We start from the raw sequence: 7,191 nt of genomic DNA on the forward strand, positions 1-7,191 counted from the left end.
CTGCCACCACAACTGGCTAATTTTTGTATTTTTATTAGAGACGGGGTTTCACCATGTTGGCCAGGCTGGTCTTGAACTCCTGACCTCGGGTGATCCACGCACCTCTGCCTCCCAAAGTGCTGGGATTAAGACTTGAGCCACCGAGCCTGGCCATGAATATATATATATTTTTAATAGTTCATCTTTTCTGAATTTTGTGTACTTTTATTATATGCAATACATGTTATACTTAAGTAATCTATAAGAATTTGTAAGTTGGGGAAATATGCTAATTTTCCCCCATCAGGGTGTATGGTCAGTACAATTCAGAATCTTTCTCTACTCTAGACTCCTACTTTCAGTTCTGCAGAAAAGATGTGAATATTCAGTTACCTTCCCTTTCAAGCTCTAAATTGTGCGTGCCAAGTGTGTATGAAAAACTCAGCAGCTCACAGCAGAAGTCTAGCCTTGAATATGATAGGATTTTCCATTTCCCCTTTCTATAAAAGAAGTGTTAATTTAATGGACTGTTATTCACAGATTTATAACTTATTCTTCAGGAACATGATTAAAAAATAATGAGCTTTCATATTAAATTATCAATTATATATTAATGTATCAGACTAAAGACTTCATTATCTTAAAAAGATTTGTTATTTGACATGTTGGAAGGAATTAAGAATACTGGCTAGGCCGGGCGCGGTGGCTCATGCCTGTAATTCCAGCACTTTGGGAGGCCGAGGTGGACGGATCACTTGAGGTCAGGAGTTCAAGACCAGCCTGGCCAACATGGTGAAATTCCGTCTCTACTAAAAATACAAAAATTAGCCGGGTGTGGTGGTGCACACCTGTAATCCCAGCTACTAGGGAGTCTGAGGCAAGAGAATTGCTTGAGCCCCAGAGGCAGAGGTTGCAGTGAGCTGAGATTGTGCCACTGCACTCCAGTCTGGGCAACAGAGTGAGACTGCATCTCAAAAAAAGAAAAGAAGAAAAGAATACCGGTTAATAAAAAAAAAAAAAGACTTATACACTAGAAATTTTAAGGCTGGCATGGTGGCTCACACCTGTAATCCCAGCACTTTGGGAAGCTGAGGCAGGTGGATCATTTCAGGTCAGGAGTTTGAGACCAGCCTTTCCAACATGGTAAAACCCCATCTCTACTAAAAATATTAAAAAAGTTAGCCAAGCAGTAGAGGCATGTGCCTGTAATCCTAGCTACTCGGGAGGCTGAGGCAGGAAAATTGCTTGAGCCTGGGAGGTGGAGGGTGGAGTAAGCCGAGATTGTGCCACTGCATTCCAGACTGGGCAACAGTAAGACCCTGTCTCAAAAAAATAGGAAAAAAAAAAAAATTTTAGCACTTGTAAAAAGAATTTACCTTATAAAGAGAAAGAGAGACACCACATTGTAAGTTACATATGTAGCAGACACCAGGGATGCAGGATAGAACCAGAAGAATAATAGAAGTGCATGTTTACAAATCTTAGAATATCCCATGTATTTATTTACCTGCAAACAACAACAACAACAAATGAGGATCATAAAATACTTTTCTTCTCAGGGTCATTTTAGTGTTCATTCATTCAGAATCTAGTGAAAAAAATACATGTGAAAAACAGTTCAGACATTCATTTCATATATACTATACAAAATAAGGTATGTGCCCTATCACTTGCTTCAAATATATAGTTTTCTGCTTTTAACTATAAGATGCTGTATGATCAATATCATTAATTTTTTATGTAGACTACTCTGTTATATACGGGTTATCTAAGAATGAGAGTGAAATAGACATTTTCAGATAAAGAAAAACAGAATTTACCACAAAAATTTCTTCACTAAAGGAACTTTTAAAAGATTATCCCAGAAAGTAAATCTGAGATGTCAGAAGTAATGATGAGTAAATGGTAAGTACTTGAGTAACTCTAAAGAAATATTTGGGAGGCCGAGACGGGCGGATCACGAGGTCGGGAGATCGAGACCATCCTGGCTAACATGGTGAAACCCCGTCTCTACTAAAAATACAAAAAATTAGCTGGGCGTGGTGGCGGGCGCCTGTAGTCCCAGCTGCTCAGGAGGCTGAGGTGGGAAAATCGCTTGAACCCTGGAGGCGGAGGTTGCAGTGAGCCGAGATCGTGCCACTGCACTGCAGCCTGGGTGACAAGAGTAAGACTCCATCTCAAAAAAAAAAAAAAAAGAAAAGAAATCATATTCAAAATTTAAAAACACTAATATACAACTTAAATTATATAAAGAAAAACAAAGGACACAGAAGGAGGAAATAACAGCAGAAACTAATTAAATAGAAAACCAAACAGGAACAACAAAGGTGAAAGCCAGTTCGATTCAAGTATGATTGCAAAGAGTAAGTTTAAAACAAGTTCAAAACAGTAGGAGGCATGAGTAAGAGGACAGAATTATAGATAGAGCAGAGATTTTTTTTTTAGAATATTAACTTTATATGGATAAATTTGAAAACACAATAGGCACATCATACTAAAACTGTCTCCAAGAAAACAGGAAAACTCTCTCTAAAATGGACATATTTTTAAAAGCAACTATAATGACAAGTCTTGAATCAGTAATTTGAGCTCTCCCCAGACATTTAGGGAGAGTTCCATTTTCAGTAATAAAATATGTAATTTAGACAAAATCACCCCCTAAAATGAAGAAACGGGATAAAATACAAACGTATTTGACACTTCAAAGAGCAGCGAAACAGTTGGTGAAGAAGCCGGTGAAGATCCTGAAGAGGGTGGACGTCCACACGCCGCTTGCAGCAGCCCAGAGTGAGTTGTGCTTTTGGTGGTGTCCCTAGGGGAGCACTCAACCACAGCCCACTGTCACTAGGACCCTGAAGAGTGGTGCCCGAGGGTTAAGGGCGAAGTGGAAGTCAACCAGCCTCTTACCCAGACTGCAGTTCAGTCTCACATCATTTGAGTGGCTTAAAAAGTCACAAGCCGCCGGGCGCGGTGGCTCACGCCTATAATCCCAGCACTTTGGGAGGCCGAGGCGGGAGGATCACGAGGTCAGGAGATCGAGACCATCCTGGCTAACATGGTGAAACCCCGTCTCTACTAAAAAATACAAAAAACTAGCCGGGCGATGTGGCGGGCGCCTGTAGTCCCAGCTACTCGGGAGGCTGAGGCAGGAGAATGGCGTAAACCCGGGAGGCGGAGCTTGCAGTGAGCTGAGATCCGGCCACTGCACCCCAGCCTGGGCAACAGAGCAAGACTGTCTCAAAAAAAAAGAAATACTGACAGTAAGGCAATCCTAAGCAAAAAGAACAAAGCTGGAGGCATCATGCTACCCAGCTTCAAACTATACTGTAAGGCTACAGTAACCAAAACAGCATAGTACTGGCACAAAAACAAACGTAGACCAATGGAACAGAATAGAGAATTTAGAAATGAGACCACACACCTATAATTTTCAGATCTTCGACAAACCTGACAAAAACAAGCAATGGGCAATAGATTCTCTATTCAATAAATGGTGCTGGGATAAATGGCCAGCCATATGCAAAAAATTGAAAATGGACCCCTTCCTTATGCCATATACAAAAATTAGCTCAAGATGGATTAAAGACTTAATGTAAAACCCAAAATAATAAAAATCTTGGAAGACAACCCAGGCAATACTATTCAGGACATAGGCACAGGCAAAGATTTCATGATGAAGATGCCAAAAACAATTGCAACAAAAGCAAAAATTGACAAATGGGATCTAATTAAACTAAAGAGCTTCTGCACAGCACAAGAAACGTTCAACAGAGTAAACAGACAGCTTACAGAATGGGAGAAAATTGTTGCAAACTATGCATCTGAGAAAGGTCTGAAATCCAGCATCTATAAGGAACTTAAACAAATTTAGAAGAAAAAACCACCCCATTAAAAAGTGGGCAAAGGACATGAACAGACACTTTTCAGAAGACATCTGTGGCCAACAATCCTATGAAAAAAAGCCCAACATCACTGTCATTAGAGAAATGCAAATCGAAGCCACAATGAGATACCATCTCACACCAGTCCGAATGGCTATTATAAAAATGTCAAAAAATAACAGATGCTGGTGAGGTTGTAGAGAAAAAGATATGCTTATATACTGTTGGTGGAAGTGTAAATTAAATCAGTTCAGCCATTGTGGAAGACAGTGTGGGGATAAAGACAGAGATACCATTCGACCCAGCAATGTCATTACCGGGTATATACCCAAAGGAATAGAAATCATTCTGTTATAAAGACACATGCACGTGTATGTTCATTGCAGCACTGTTCACAATAGCAAAGGCATAAAATCAACTTAAATGCCCATCAGTGACAGACTGGATTAAAAAAATGTGGTACATACATGCCAGGGAATACTATGCAGCCATAAAAAGGAACAAGATTGACCGGGCATGGTGGCTCATGCCTGTGATCCCAGCACTTTGCGAGGCTGAGGTGGGTGAATTGCCTGAGCTCAGGAGGTCGAGACCAGCCTGGGCAACACGGTGAAACCCCGTCTCTACTAAAATACAAAAAAATTAGCTGGGCATGGTGGTACGCGCCTGTAGTCCCAGCTACTCAGGAGGCCGAGGCAAGAGAATTGCTGGCATCCAGGAGGCAGAGGTTGCAGTGAGCCGAGATCGTACCATTGCACTCCTGCCTGGGTGACTCCATCTCTAAAAAATATAAATAAATAAATAAATAATAAGGAACAAGATCATGCCTTTGCCAGGGACATGGATGGGGCTGGACGCGATTATCCTCAGCAAACTAACGTAGGAACAGAAAACCAGCTACTGCATATTCTCACTTATAAGTGGGAGCTAAATGATGAGAACTCATGGACACAAAGAAGGGAACAACACACTGCGGCCAACATGAGGGTGGAGGGTTGGAGGGAGAAGAGCAGAAAGAAAAACCACTGGCTACTAAGCTTAGTTCCTGGGTGACAAAATAATCTGTACGACAAATCCCTGTGGCACAGGTTTGCCTATACAACAAACCTGCACACGTGCCCTTGAACTTCAACATTTTTGAAAAGTTGATAGTATAAAACAATATTTGATTCGTGGGGAAAAAACATGACATAAAGTTAAAATTCAAGATAACCCATTGTCTCCTTTAAGCCGAGCATATGTAAGGTAACTGAACTTATCCGACCTGAAGATCTTGTAGTATTCTTTTTTGTTTTGAGGCAGGGTCTCACTCTCTCACCCAAGCTGGAGTGCAGTGGCGTGATCTTGACTCACTGCAGCCTGCACCTTCTGGGCTCAAGCGATCCTCCTACCTCAGCTTCCTGAGGAGTTGAAATTACAGGTGTGCACCACCACGCCTGACTATTTTGGGGGCAGGGTTACGGACAGGTTCTAGCTATGTTGTCCAGGCTGGTCTCAAACTCCTGGGCTCAAGCAATCCTCCTGCCTAAGCCTTCCAAACTGGTAGAATTTCTTTTACAGGCAGCCCTTCCAAATTTCAACTTCATAATCAAGGCTAAATTTGGTCCATATCTTTACTCGCCTTCAGAATAAGCCTATCTCTACAAAAAAAGTTTAAAAATTAGTCAGGCATAGTGGCAGCACCTGTAGTCCCAACTACTCAGGAGGCTGAGGTGGGAGGATCACTGGAGCCCAGGAAGTTGAGTCTACAGAGAGCCATGATTGTGCCACTGCACTCCAGCCTGGGCTACAGAGTGACACCTTGTCTCAAACTAAGAAAAAAAAAAAAGAGGGGCCAGGCACAGTGGCTCACGCCTGTAATATCAGCACTTTGGGAGGCTGAGGCGGGCCGATCACCTGAGTTCAGGAGTTTGAGACCAGCCTGGACAATATGGTGAAACTCTGTCTCAACTAAAAAATACAAAAATTAGCCGGGCATGGGTGGCAGGCACCTGTAACCCCAGCTACTTGGGAGGCTGAGGCAGGAAAATCGCTTGCACCCAGGAAGGAGAGGTTGCAGTGAGCCTATTTCATGCCACTGCACTCCAACCTGGGCAACAGCAAGGCTTCATCTCAAAAAAAAAAAAAAGCATCTAAAACAAAGATACAGAAATGTTGAAAACCAAAAGATGAAAAAAAGATATACTAGAGCAATAGCAAAATAAAGCTCCTGTAGTTGTATAAATAGACCTTTTTTTGGTAAAGACGGGGTTTCACTATGTTGCACAGGCTGGTCTCGAACTCCTGGCCTCAAGCCATCCTCTTGCCTCAGCCTCCTGAGTAGCTGGGACTACAGGCACATTTTTTTGGCTAATTTTTGTAGTTTTTGTAGAAATAGAGTCCTACATTGCCCAGGCTGGTTTCAAACTCCTAGTGATCCTCCCGCCTCAGCCTCCCAAACTGCTGGATCACAGGCGTGAGCTGCTGCACCCGGCCATGTGTAGAATTCTTACACACACAAGAGAAATCTATGAAAACTTAATGCTTGTAAGACAGCCTCAGCCGTGCATAGTGGCTCATGCTTGTAATCCTAGCACTTTAGGGGGCTGAGGCAGGCAGCTGGAGCCCAGGAGTTCAAGACCAGCCTGGGCAACATGGCAAAACCCAATTTCTATTCAAACAACAACCACCACCAAAAATTAGCCAGGCACGGTGGTACATGCCTACTACTCAGGTGCCAGCTACTCAGGATGCTGAGGTGGGAGGGATCACAGGAGCCTGGGAGGACAAGACTGCATTGAGCCCCAGTCACTGTAATCATGCCTGTAATCCCAGCTACTCAGGAGGCTGAGGCAGGAGAATCACTTGAACCTGGGAGGTGGAGGTTGCTGTGGGCAGAGATCACGCCACTGCATTCCAGCCTGGCAGCAAAGCCAGACCCTGTAAAAAAAAAAAAAAAAAAAAAAATTGACACATCAAATTTTAAAGAATTATTATAATGGAGACCACTTTTCTTAGTCATAATGCAATTGTCGGAAGTCACAACAGAGGCCAGGCACCGTGGGTCACGCCTGTAATCCAACACTTTGGGAGGCCAAGGCGGACGGATCACTTGAAGTCAGGAGTTTGAGACCAGGCCAACATAGCAAAACCCCATATCTACTAAAAGCATAAAAAGTAGCTGGGCGTGGTGGCGGGCGCCTGTAGTCCCAGCTGCTCAGGAGGCTGAGGTGGGAAAATCGCTTGAACCCTGGAGGCGGAGGTTGCAGTGAGCCGAGATCGTGCCACTGCACTGCAGCCTGGGTGACAAGAGTAAGACTCCATCTCAAAAAAAAAAAAAAAAGAAAAGAAA

The 7,191-nt window shown here is 43.0% G+C and overlaps 1 pseudogene; it reads left to right on the forward strand.

Moving 5' to 3' along the window:
* Positions 1 to 2,642: 2,642 nt before the first annotated feature.
* LOC105542716 overlaps positions 2,643 to 7,191 on the forward strand; it is a 42,111-nt pseudogene continuing 37,562 nt past the window's right edge.

Source organism: Mandrillus leucophaeus, unplaced genomic scaffold (genome assembly GCF_000951045.1).
Source record: "Mandrillus leucophaeus isolate KB7577 unplaced genomic scaffold, Mleu.le_1.0 Scaffold266, whole genome shotgun sequence".
Taxonomy (NCBI): domain Eukaryota; kingdom Metazoa; phylum Chordata; class Mammalia; order Primates; family Cercopithecidae; genus Mandrillus; species Mandrillus leucophaeus.